The 13,961-nt window shown below is 42.9% G+C and overlaps 1 protein-coding gene across 3 annotated transcripts in view; it reads right to left on the bottom strand.

The window, feature by feature from the left end:
- FOCAD (focadhesin) overlaps positions 1-12,170 on the bottom strand; it is a 319,129-nt gene extending 306,959 nt beyond the window's left edge. For all 3 annotated transcript variants that reach the window (XM_042965277.1, XM_042965278.1, XM_042965279.1), the window contains exon 1: positions 12,115-12,170. The gene's annotated coding sequence lies outside the window, so the exon portion shown is untranslated. The remainder of the gene's footprint in view (positions 1-12,114) is intronic.
- Positions 12,171-13,961: the final 1,791 nt, after the last annotated feature.

The raw sequence follows: 13,961 nt of genomic DNA, 5'->3' as shown, positions 1-13,961 counted from the left end.
CAAATTGGGCAGTGGGAGAGCAAAGAGTGACCAGGGGCCCAGATCTTCTAAGTCCCTGCAGGCCTCCGTGAGCTTTGGGGTTCCTCAGTGAGACAGAAGAGTCCTACAGGGTTTGGGACAGGAGGATGTCAGACTCGACTGTCATTTCTAAAAGATCATTCTGGCTTCTCTGAAGAAGTAAACCATAAACAGGCAAGGATGGAAAAAAGAAGAGACCATGAGGAGGTTCCAGCAATAATCCGGGGAGAGAAACCACATTGCCTCAGAGAACAGCAGTAGCAATGGGGAGAAGAGGTCAGACTTTCCATATATTTTGACAAAATGTGCAAATGGACTGGATGTGGAAGGTAAGAAGAGAAAAGGAGGACACCAAAGGTTTTAGGTCAGACAACGGAAAGAAGCAGTCATCTGCTGCAATGCAGAAGACTAAAGGTAGGCTTTTGGTACCAAACTATTTTCGGGCCTGGGTATCTCTTTGGTGTTTTATGGCAAAGCTCTTGGAACAGATTCTGGCTCTTACCCGAGGAAACCCGTGGCTTCCTCTTGCAAGTACTTTTGTGATCTGTTTTTTTTTCAGAGGTCTGCTTAGCCAGAGTGTTCTTCCACATCCAGGCTCTTTGTTCTTTGGAAGAGGGTCATATTCTCAAATCAATGGCACGGAATACCTGAACTTTAGTCACGGAATAGCAGCCTCTTCACTTTGAGATATAAATTGTAACATTTTTGCCAAATGATTACCACCCTCGTATTACTGCCACCTCCAGCCTGTCCCATAGTTACCATTTCCCATCAGCGTTTTTAAAATTTTTCTTAAATGTCTATTCTTCACAGAAAGACAGCGAGCAGGGGAGGGTCAGAGAGAGGGAGGCAAAGAATCTGAAGCAGGCTCCGGGCTCTGAGCTGTCAGCAGAGCCCGACATAGGGCTCAAACTCATGAACTGTGAGATCATGACCTGAGCCAAAGTCGGATGCTTAACCGACTGAGCCACCCAGGTGCCCCCCATCAGCATTTTTTAAAACAGTTGATCACTTTCTGCTTCTTGAAACACCTTCTTCCCTTAATGATCAAAGATGCACAATTCCTGGTTTTTCTTTCACCTGATGCCTTTTCTTTTCCCTTCCTGGTTCTTTCTTATCTCTCTGACCTCTTAACATTGGAGTGCTCCTGGGCTCAGTGTTAGACCTCACGGTCCCTCAATCATATCATTCAGTCCTTAATACTGGTAATAGTCAGCTGCAAAATTTATATTTTTAGCCTGAACCTCGTTCCTTGAAATCCAGACTCTGTGTATCCAGATACGTACCCAGTGTTTCTATTTGAATGACTAATAGAAAGCTCAAACTCAAGTCCTGATTTCTTCCCTATACTTGCTTCATCTGTGGTCTTCCCCATCTCTGTTAATGGAAACTCCTTCTTTTCTATGACTCAGGGAAAAAACCTGCGTGTCATCCTTGACTCTCCACTTTCTCTTACAATCCACACATATGTCTAGAATCTTCTCACTACTTCTCATTACCTACCATTCTCACTCTAGTGTAAGCCCCCCATTGTCCGTCCTTGATGTTCTAAGAGCCTCTATATTGGTTAGCGATTACAACCCACTTCTGAAATTTAGTGAGGCAAAGCAACCATCACTTATTAGTTTATGATTCTGGGGTTGGCAATTTGGGTTGGGTTTGAAGAAGAGGAGAGGGGGTACTTCTTTTGCGAGTCTTGTCTAGGCTCACTCATGTGGCAAACGGGGACCGGTAGGTTTGGAGGCTTCCGCTGGGATGGCTTGTCTCTCCTACATGTGTTACAGCAAGCTATTCCATGCTTCTTAACGTGGTGGTCTAATGGAAGCAAGGCAAGAGGAAGCTACGTGGCCTTGAGACTAAGAAATCCCACTTCCCCTGCTGCTGATTAAAGCAGTCACAAGGAAGTCCAGATTCAAGGGGATGGAGAAATGGATTACCTCTTCCTGAGGGAAGCAACAAAGTCACTTTGTAAAGAAATGTGCATATAGGAAATGGGTAGAACATGGGGCATTTTTTGCAATAGCAGCCAGAGTGATTATTATTATTATATATATATTTTATTATATATTTAATTACATATATTATATTTATTATTATATGTAATATATAATTATATATTTAATTACATATATTATATATATATTTAAACATATATATATAAATTTTATTCATTTATTTTGAGAGAGGGGGGCAGAGAGAGGGAGACAGAGAATCTCAAGCAGGCTCCACACTCTCAGAGTAGAGCCTGATGTGGGCCTCAAACTCATAAACTGTGATATCATGACCTGAGCAGAGATCAAGAATCGGATGTTCAACCGACTGAGCCACCTAGGCACTCCCAGAATGATTATTTTTCCAAAAAAAGTTTTTTTAATGTTTACTGATTTTCGAGGGCGGGGGGGTGGTGGGAGACACAGAATCTGAAGTGGGATCCAGGCTCCAAACTGTCAGCACAGAGCCCGACACAGGGCTCGAACCCACAAACCATGAGCTCATGACCTGAGCCGAAGTCAGACACTTAACCAACTGAGCCACCCAGGCGCCCCATAGAGTGATTATTTTTAAAATACTTACTAGATTTCTCTTCTGTTAATATGTGCCACTTTCACAATATGTGTCACTGATAACTCAGTAAAGTTGGGGCAGAAATGCTGATAGGTCAGGTAAGAGATGAGGATTGAAAGACAGACCTTTGGGTTTAGCAAAATGAAAATCAGAGTCACTTTGAGGAGAGCAAATTGTTTCAGAGTGTGAGGGAAGCCAGATTACAGTGGGTTTGAGGAAGAAAGAGAAGAAAGTAAATGGACACATAAGTTTCACCATAAAGGGGGAAAAAAAAATTATGCGGCGGCATAAGGGGGAAATGGGATGAAGACAGGTTTTGTGTTTTTTTTAAGGATTTAGTTAAAAAAAAATTTTTTTTTAAGATTTTGTTTTCCGGAGGGGTGCCTGGGTGGCTCAGTTGGTTGGACATGGCAACAGCACTCTTGATTTCGGCTCAGATCATGATCCCAGGGTCATGGGATCGAGCCCCACATCCAGCCCTGCACTAAGGGTGGAGCCTGCTCAGGATTCTCTCTCTCTCTCCTTCTGCACCTCCTCCCCCACCTCTCCAAAATAAAATAAAAATTTTAGTTTAAGTGTTTATTTGTTTATTTAAGTAATCTCCATACCCCATGCGGGCCTCAAACTCACAACCCCCGCATCAAAAGTTGCATGCTCCTGACTCAGCCAGCCAGCCACCCCTTTAAAGACTTTTTTTTAGGATTTTGTTTTTAAGTAATCTCTACACCCAGTGTGGGGCTCGAACTTACAACCCCGAGATCAAGAGCCACGTGCTCCACTGACTGAGCCAGCCAGGCACCCTGGAAAGGTAATTGTTTTAAGATAAGAGAAATAGGATGTTAACATACTGAAGGGAATAATCCAGCAATGAGGGAAAAAAGCAATTTTGCAGGAGAGAAATTGGAGCCAAACCTCTGAAGAGGTAAAACGAACAGGATCTTATGCATGAGTGAGGAACTGTCCTGAGAAACACAGACTGCTCAACGGGCCTCGAGGCCCTAAGATAACAGGAGGGAAATCAGAGGTAGATGCATGTATGCCCGCCTCCCAAATCCATGGCAGTCGTCATTAGTATCGAGGCATTTTTTACACCAGAACGAACCTAAAATGGTCATAACCTTCCAGGCGTCCTAACAATACCGGAGAACTGGCACGTGCGATGAAAAGCGTGTTGGAAGTCAAGACAAATGCTTCAAAGCCAGACAAACGCTTCAGAAAAACAGGGTCAGCCTCCCTCACACCCAACACTTCCTAACCTGCCTTCCTCTCCAGTAAACAGTCCTCGCTTTTTGGACTCTGATTCCATGGTTAACAAGTTCTGTTATTAGATGCTCAACATCTTCATTAGATGCTCCCCTTACTTCTTTTTAAAGTTTATTTTGAGGGGCGCCTGGGTGGCTCAGCCAGTTGAGCGACCGACTTCGGCTCAGGTCATGATCTCACAGTCCGTGAGTTCGAGCCCCGTGTCGGGCTCTGTGCTGACAGCTCGGAGCCTGGAGCCTGCTTCGGATTCTGTGTCTCCCTTTCTCCCTGCCCCTTCTCCACTCATGCTCTCTCTCTCAAAAATACAACAAGAACATTAAAAAAATTAAATTTACAGTTTATTTTAAGAGAGGGTTGGGAGAGAGAGCACACTGTCTCGCTCGCTCTCCCTCTTGCTCTCCCTCTCCCTCTCTTCCTCTCAAGACGAAGCACGAGCAGGGGAGGAGAAGAGAGAGAGAGAGTGAGAATCCCAAGCAGACTCCACAGGCAACACGGAGATGTTCCCCCTACTTCTTAGGCCGAATGGAAACTACACTTTCCTTCTTTGGTGGCCATTTCGGTGAAAGTTAATCATTCTGCCAAGCTCCAAGGCCCAGAAGAAGCCTGACCTTTTAGTCTCATACCTGTGAGGTCATGCCATCCAAGTATCTTCATGTCCCATATATACTAATCACTACTATAGGCGATCTTAAAACTCAGAAACCATAGTCTGGCTCTCCACCCTGGGTACCATGGTCTTCTGGGGCCCATTTCTAAGTCAGTGATTCATCCAATACACCAGTCTCATTATTCTTGAATATCTCCGTATCACCTCCATTTCAGCCATCTACACCCCTGGCCAATTCCTACATTCTATCAGCACCCTAAAATCTTAAACTCCAATATTCTTCTCTGATTCCAGAGTATTTCTATCAGCTATCTTCCTTATACCCTATATACCTTATACATGCACACCTCACCCAGACTTCTAATCCCTTGAACCAATATTTTCTATCAATCTCTCAGCCTCCTCTTGGCTTGGTCACTACCTCCACGCAGTCTAAACCTCACGTTTCAACACTTCTACCATTGTCTTACTGATACTTTGAGCTCCCTTGCATTCCTACCATAGGTAGATAACAAAATCCAAACACTGGTTCATTCCAACTATACCGAACGTCTGGTTCTATTGAATTTTGCTACAGAAAGTTATACAATTATATGAACTAGGAACGTTGCAAACTAATCATTCTTGCCTATGTGGTAGACCTTCCTAAAACCTCTAGACAGCACTCTTCCATCCTCCGTGGTATTTCACAGTTGTCCATTCTCTCCTTCTGAAATCCTCGACGCCCTTGCCTTCTAGAGCTCCACTGTTCCTTCTCATTCTTTTTCACTGGATCATCTTCCTTATACGGTGGTACTTCCCAGAGTTTCTTTTTTGCTTGCTTCTTTCTTATCCTACAAACTCTCTTCGGTATCTACATCTATCCGCACACTGTTTTAACTATCACCTATATATTGATAACATCTTAATCGCTATATTGCTTAAAACCACCTCCTCCTTCCCAGACCAGTACTGCCAACTGCCCACAGAACAGCATCAAATGTGTGACCTAAAGGCATATCCAAGACTGATCTTAGTTTCTTGATAATCCTCATGTGATTCCTACCTTGGGAAGCCATAAACCTAGGAGGCATCCTTGACTCCATCCACCTTTTCCTCATCCCACACATCGAACTAGACACCGCTTTCATCATCTTAATAGATCTTGGGTCCATCCTGGTCTCTCAAGCCCCCCTGCATCATTTGGAGCTCTATCATACTGCCCTTTCACCAACGCGCCTTGCTCCACTACCATTCATTCCTCGCCTTGCCACATGAAACTGATCTTAACTTTCTTCAACTTAAAATCTCTTACCCATTCAGGACACATGCACCCCCATGTTTATAGCAGCACGATCAACGATAGCCAAAGTATGGAAAGAGCCCAAATGTCCATCGATGGATGAATGGATAAAGAAGAGGTGGTATAGATATACAATGGCGTATTACTCGGCAGTCAAAAAGCATGAAATCTTGCCATTTGCAACTATGTGGATGCAACTGGAGGGTATTATGCTAAGTGAGATTAGTCAGTCAGAGAAAGACACAAATCATATGACTTCACTCATATGAGGACTTTAAGAGACAAAACAGATGAACACAAGGGGAGGGAAACAAAAATAATATAAAAACAGGGAGGGGGACAAAACGGAAGAGACTCATAATTGTGGAGAACAAACTGAGGGTTGCTGGAGGGGTTGTGGGAGGGCGGGTGGGCTACATGGGCGAGGGGCACTAAGGAATCTACTCCTGAAGTCATTGATGCACTAGATGCTAACTAATTTGGATGTCAATTTAAAAAATTTAAAATAAATTTTAAAAAATCTCTTACCCATTGGATCACCACAGCCTCAAGGATAAAGGTCAAAATGTTTAAAATGGTAGGGAAGAGGGCTTTTCCTTATATGCTCTTTGTTTATATATTAAACCTCATTTCTCTATCCACCCCTTAATACGTGAAGAGTCTATGTTTTGTCTCTCATCTGTCAGTCTGTTCTCACTTCTCCCTTGGGCCCAGAATGTTTATCCTCCGTCTTCACCAACTAATTTCTACTTGCTTTCAAAATTCAGTTCAAGCAAACAAGCCTCCAGAAAGCCTTCTCTGAAGCTCCTGAAATCTCATATTCAGTTTCCCCCCTCTGCCCTCCAGTATGCTACACATGCAACTAATTGTAATATTCCTCTCTGTAGTTTGGCCCTCTCTGTGGCTTCCACACAATACTTTTCAAGTTCTTTGAAGGAAAGTTAGGGACCCAGGACCAGAGCAGATACTCTTTGTTGAAAAAAAAAAAAAACGACCCCGAGAGTCACATGCTCTACCAACTGAGCCAGCCAGGCACCCCAAATAAATACAGTATCTTTAATATCAATGACTCTAAAAATTCCATTTACTTAAATGTTTCAACAATACCAAACTTTTTTTATTTTTTTTAAGTTCTTTTATTTATTTTGAGAGAGAACACCGAGCACATGAGAGGGGGAGGGGCAGAGAGAGAGGGAGAGAATCCTCAACAGGCTCTGTGCGGTCAGTGCAGAGCCCAATGTGGGGCTCAAACCCACGAACCGCGGATCACGACCTGAGCTGAAGTCAAGAGTTGGACACTTAACGGACTGAGCCACCCAGGCACCCCAACAATGCAAAACTTTAATAAAAAGTTTCTGCCACTCCCTCCATGTGTCCTAATATCATAAACTAACACCTGAAGTTTTGATTATATAAACCAACCTGTTCAATGATCATTAAATAAAGTAAAAGATACAGTAAATTCTGAAAGCAGCTAGGCCAAAGAAAAAGGTTTTAAAGAGAGGAAAGAAAAGTACACCGTGGCCGTGAGAAAACCTGGTAACAGGGGCGCCTGGGTGGCTCAGTCAGTTAAGTGTCAGGCTTAGGCTCAAGTCATGATCTCACGGTTCATGAGTTCGAGCCCCCCATTGGGCTCTGTGCTGACAGCTCAGAGGCTGGAACCTGCTTTGAATTCTGTGTCTCCCTCTCCCTCTGCCCCTCCCCCACTCATACTCTGTCTCTTTCAAAAATAAACATCTTTTAATGTTTTTAAAAATTTTAATAAAAAAAAAACCTGGTAACAAAACTATAGTTACAACATTCACAATTATGACGTTTGTTCAACATGTTTATCAGCCAAATTAGCAAGCCTTCATTTATTTAACCAAAAAGAGATTAAAGGATATAATCTAATGCACTGAAAAGAACTGAAATCTTCAGTTCAGAACCTTGGATGGAATGCTTCATTGGTCTCCAGGCAAAGGAAAAGACAAATCTCTAAATAAATAATAACAGCTGACTATCTATGCAGTTCAGATTCTCAAATTCCTTGGGCCTAAAGAAGTATTTTCCCTATCATGAACAACAGAAAATTGCACAACATTTAATATCAAATTTTTTGAACATCTTCAAAATATATAAAACTAAAGTAACTCAGTCTAATTGAATAAAAGCCAAAAGCCAATATAAATTTAGCAAAATTTAAAAATCATAACTGCAATGTTATTACTTCCAACAGGACTTGAAATAGGATAAAAATTATGAGACCAGGAGTGCTTAGGGGGCCCAATTTATAAAAACAACAACGTTCAATCTATTGTTTGAAACTAGATGGGATCTTCCATATTGCTTGAAAGTTTGTTTTAAATAACTTAATTTTTTTTAACATTTTTATTTATTTTTGAGAGACAGAGACAGAGCATGAGTGGGGGAGGGGCAGAGAGAGAGGGAGACACAGAATCAGAAACAGGTTCCAGGCTCTGAGCTGTCAGACAGAGTCTGACGCTGGGCTCAAACTCACAAACCATGAGATCGTGACTTGTGCCAAAGTTGGATGCTCAACTCACTGACCCACCCAAGCGCCCCTTGTTTCAAATAATGTAAATGGGAGGGGTGCCTGGCTCAGTTGGTTGATTTCAGCTTGGGTCATGCTCCCAGGGTCGTGGGATCGAGCCCCACATAGTGAAGCCCACTTAAGATTCTCTCTCCCTCTTCTGCCCCTCTCCCTTGCTCCCTTGCTCCCCTGCCCCCCTCTCTCTCTCTATATATATATAAAATAAAAATGTTTTAAAATAATCTTTCAAATGTTTTAAAAATGTTTTAAAATAATAAATGGGAGAAAAACTGATGAACATCCCTTGTCCTATCAGCTGAGCAAATCTCATTTCCTATCATGTAGAGATAGTATATACTACCTTCATCCAACTTATCATGAATTGCAAATCAAACTTACACTTACATAATTATACTATATTTTATTATACTACTCATCTTTAGACCTGTAGTACTTTTTTTTTTTTTAATGTTTATTTTTGAAAAAAGAGAGAGCACGAGCAGGGGAAGGGCAGAGAGAGATGGGGGGGGGGGGGGGGGACAGAGGATCCAAAGCAGGCTCTAGGCTACCAGCAGAGAACCCAATGTGGGGCTTGAACTCACGAACCATGAGATCATGACCTGAGCTGAAGTCAGACACTAAACCAACTGATCCACACAGGCGCCCCTAGATCTGTAGTACTTCTTCAAAAATATATAATATAGGGGCAATTGGGGGGCTCAGTCAGTTCAGCATCCGACTCTTGGTTTCGGCTCAGGTCACCATCTCATGCTTTGTGGGTTCGAGCCCCATGTGGGGCTCTGTGCTGATGGTGTAGAGCATGCTTGGGATTCCATCTCCCTCCCTCTCTCTCTGTCCCTCCCCCACTCACATGCACACGTACTCTCTGTCTCTCAAAAGTAAATAAACATTAAAAAAGTAAAAATAAAAAAATAAAAATAAATTTAAAATGTACAATATAGATTTCACATCTCCGAAAGAAGCATGTATTGCCCAGATGCACCATGATCAAAGTTGAAATTACCACTCTAGGTTTCTTTTTTAGGAACCATAAATAGATGTCCATTGATAGATGAATGGATAAAGAGGATATGGTACATTTTATTTACATACACCAGAATATTACTCGGCCATAAAAAAGAATGAAATCCTGTCATGTGCAAAAATATGGATGGACCTAAAGTGTTTTATGCCAAGGGAAATAAGTCAGAAAAAAGCCATCGTCTGATTTCACTTATATGTGCAATCTGAAAAACAAAATAAATGAACAAAACAAAACAGAAACAGTCATAGATACAGTAAACAAACTGTTACCAAAGAGGAGAATGGGGCGGGGGGGGGGGGGGGGGGGGGGGGGGGAGCGCACAAAATAGGTGAAGGGGGTTAAGAAGTACAAACTTCCAGTTATAAAATCAGTAAGTCATGGGGATGTAATGTACATCATAGGGAATATGGTCAATAATATTGTAAGACCTTTGCATGGTGACAGATGATAACTAGACTCACGGGAATTTCACAATGTATAAAAATATCAAATCACTATGATATACACCTGACACTAATAGGATAGCATATGCCAATTATACTTCAATTTTAAAAAAATCAAGTTTTGATATAGACTCACCAGTAATCCTGACACTAGTATTTCCTTACACTTCTTCCAAATATAGTTATGTTTGTGTTTTTCACTGTGTTTTTTTTGCTCAAATTTTAAACTAGAAAAGTCTCCACTTGGATTTTTTTTTCCCTCAGTTCTTACATTTCTCCTCAATCTTCCCATCTTGATCTGGTCCATTTCTAGAACTAGAAAGTTCTAGAAATTTTGCAAAAGCAAAACTCTGAAAAGTTGTATTTCCTTAAACTTTCCAAATCCCTAATAGTGACATAAACAATTTAATTCACATAATGGCTTGTGAATAACATCCAAAAAATATCACAAAGCTATGAATATCATGTCTCAGAACTATTTTAGAAATCATTTTTTCACCTGCAAGAAGGCCAAACGATTTACTTGTAAGTCCCATTAACCAATCAGCAAATAAAAAACTATTGTTCTATCTCTATGGGCATTTTTATTCTCAAACTAATGATTTATTTACCTTTGGGTTATCAATTCTCAAGTGGAAGCAGCAATCAATTGAATTCCAATAAATTTCAGCTTGATAAAATACATGTTAACACAGAGATGACATTGATAGATATTAACCAGGTGATGGTAACTACCTAACATTTAACCAAGTAAGCAAATAACCAAGGCAGACCTTGGTTTTAGCTACCACTAATCTACCGCTGCAACTCAAAGTACTTTGAAAATTGCATACTTATCCAGTTGTCTTTATATCATACCTTTAAGCATAACATTAAGAAGATCCTGATTATTACATTTCAAAATTTAGATGAGTCATAGTGCTTTGTATGCAGGAATTGAATGTGAACCAAAATTGTAAATATGCACCTGCTTGCTAGTCAAAAAGTAAATGTGGGCAGATTCAGAAAGATTAAAGCATATAATCATAAAATACATTCTGTGTTTTAAAAATGGTCACTTCCCAACCACTAACACGGTTCAGTAAACATGCCGATGCCCTTCCTCTCCTTGAACATTTCAAAATTACAGAATACTTCTAATTCCATCCCCTCACTTTACACACAGGCACCTAAAACCTAGGGTCTTTCATAGTACAGTAAGCAATATTACAGCACCTCTAGCCATCATGGCCTGAGGCTTCCTAGAGGTGAAAGTAAGAAAAACTGAATGAGATCTCAGAAGAGCTCTATCTTACGATATAGAATCATGAGCTTCTGTACCTAAATCTGGAACCTGAAACTAAACCATCAACATCAACAACAAAAAAAAAAACCTACATCTCAAATCTAGACAATAAAACTGGCAGATACAATGGGGGAAAGGCAGGGAATGCCATGTTAGTTTCTGACATAAAACCCTAACCATTAAGGAATTCATCAAAAAAAAAAAAATTGTCAAATGGATGAATGAACGATTGCATGATACTGGATAGGATGACTTCATTGATTGCAGAAGCACCAATTTCAGGAACTAAACTGAAGGATCATGATGATGCCATAGCTGAAATTAAAACTCATGGTGCAACACACAACTCGTACGTGCAACACAACCTCTGCAAATCTCCGCATAGGTGTTGTAGGCATTTCAAAACATATATATGTATATATATGTTATTATTATATTTTTTTTTTTAGGTAATTCCAGCAAGGGAGGACAGAGCCTGAGAATCAGGAGGTCTGAAAACAGGCCCTGCTCACCCATAAGCCTTTGCATTGAAGTGGACAGGATCTGAATGAGTCACTGGTAATGAGGAGACCGTCCCCGTCCCCTCCAGGCCCCCCACCTCCCGGCCAGAAAGGAAACGACCCAGAATCCCCTGCACTGCCTTCAACTGGGGAACCGGTCAGGGAAGAGTGGAAGAACTGCAACCTGCTGCAGGTTAAGTATGCAAGGATCGCGCTGATCGGTTTCCGAGTCAAGATCCTGCTGAGCCCCCACCGCAAGCACCAGAGCCGGCCCCACCCAGGCATCGCGGAGCTCTCTAACGCAGAAGGCCTAGTCGTCCAGGAGTTCAGAGCCCAGACAGGAAAGGACGAGGACAAACGGCAGAACCTGTCCCATTCCTGGCCACCCACGCCCTGGTGCGGCCCTGCCGCCACATGCTCCACTGCCCCATCTCCCAGCACAGCCCCAGGCCTGCAGGGCCTAAGCCGCCCTCCACGCCAAGCTGAGACAGGCCACAGGCGAGTGCGATCCTGCGGCCTCTGAGCAGGGGGCAGCGGCCCGCAGCCGGCCGCCTGCCACCCCGCATCGCTTACCTCCCTTCTGCCACAAGCTCAGCCCCGCGCCGGCTGCCTGGCGTGGCCCGCCCCGCCGCCACGAACGTCTGGGGGCGGGGACTACGGGGAGAGGACCAATGGACTGCAGACTGCGAGCGCCTGCCGCGCCTCCTCCGGCTCCGGCCCGCCCCTCCCCGCTACGTCGCACGCACGCCCAAGGCCAAGGCCGCGCACTGCGGCTGGCGGGCGGCGTGGGCGGCTGGGTACTTCTCTGCGGGAGCCCGCGGGCCGGAAGAGCCGCGCCGGCAGGTGGAGGGCGTGGGGTGGCACCGCAGCTGGGATTAGCCTACGAGACAGCAGATGAAAGGAACTCGCCTGGAGATGCCACTGCAGCGTGCCCGGGTAGTCCTGTTGGCAGCGTGCCCCTATGCAGCTTTTGACGATGCAAAGCAGCTTTGGAGATTGTGTTTCTCAGGAACAAAAAATAGTCCCGAGAGCGTGAAGGATTCAGAAAATTTATGCAAGCAGCCAACTTGTCACTTCGTTCTTCCCCCCTGTAGCTGCTGCCTCGTATTTTTACTTCCTTGGCCGACACAGAGCACTGCTGCTCTCAGTGCTACACTGGTACATCCACCTGTTGGATAGTCCCATAGGACGTTATAGCCTGGGTATTTCTGCTCGGTTACGCGGGGGAGAGCAGGCACACCTAATTGTTACTATTTTTGTCTAATAATTACTGAATGTCCACCTGTGCGTGAACACTCGTTTTCATAGAAGACTAAATGCCGCACACAGTAGAACAGAAGCTGAAGGAGGCAGCAGAAAGAGAGAGAAAAAAAAAAAAAGGTTATGAAGGAAGAATTCTAGCTGTGGAAAAATTATATACAAGAGTTAAGACAAGTTGCTCTAGAGAACCTGACTTACCCAGCAGTTTCCAAACTACCTTCAGAAGTAGGTATGTATATAGGGGCACCTGGGTGGTGACTCAGTGGGTTCAGCGACTGACTTAGGTCATGATCTCACAGTTGGTGAGATTGAGCCCTGCCTCCAGCTCCTCCTTGGCAGCACTGAGCCTGTTCACTCGAGTTCTCTCTCTCTCTCTCTCTCTCTCATTTAGAACATTTTTTTAAGAAGGTATATATAGAAGTGGGGAACTTTTTAAAAAATACTAGTACCAGGGTCCCATCACTAGAAATTGTCTATTTAATAGCTCTGCTCTGAGTCCTTGGCATTGGTACTCTTAAGCTTCCAAAGTCATTTTGTGCTGACAAGCACAAAATCATTCATAGGAAGGATTTGGTTCCCTGTACCCCACTTTAGAAAAGTAATTCTATACCACCGGCCATTTCAGTTCTCTTGTGCATTCTGGAAGAATTTATCTGAATTAATTTTGAAACTACTCTTATATTCAATCTCTGTTATCCACTGAGAGAAGTAGTTGTATAAGGTTTATCGTTGCCTTCTTGATTTTACGGAATTTGATATGGTAATCTTGAAAATAAGCTGGCAGTTATTTTACCAGCCGAAGATGGGTTTATACAGGAATAGCAGAGAATTGCAATCCAAGACATGCAAGCTACAGCAAAACCATAGGCAAGTCCAACAAACAAAGGAGAGGAATATTATTTTATGGAGAAGAATGGAATCCAATGAAAATCCATTGGAGAAAAGCAAGCGTTCAGGGTGATACTGGTTTCTCATTGGCTGAGTTGCAGGGGTAGTTCATTTCTTATAGGAAGTGCAAGGTGCATCCTTTCCTGGTTGGGGCCTGTAATTGACCATTCTTTCCTGTCTATTCTTCTGTTGGGTCTGTAATTGACATTGAGTGGTATGGCTTTTCCTACCAGTCTCCTCTTCAAGTATCCCAAGTCCACTCTACTGAGGTT

The sequence above is a fragment of the Panthera tigris genome, chromosome D4 (assembly GCF_018350195.1).
Source record: "Panthera tigris isolate Pti1 chromosome D4, P.tigris_Pti1_mat1.1, whole genome shotgun sequence".
Lineage (NCBI taxonomy): Eukaryota > Metazoa > Chordata > Mammalia > Carnivora > Felidae > Panthera > Panthera tigris.
The sequence above is the reverse complement of the archived record's forward strand: the minus strand, read 5'-3'. Positions and strand labels throughout refer to the sequence as shown.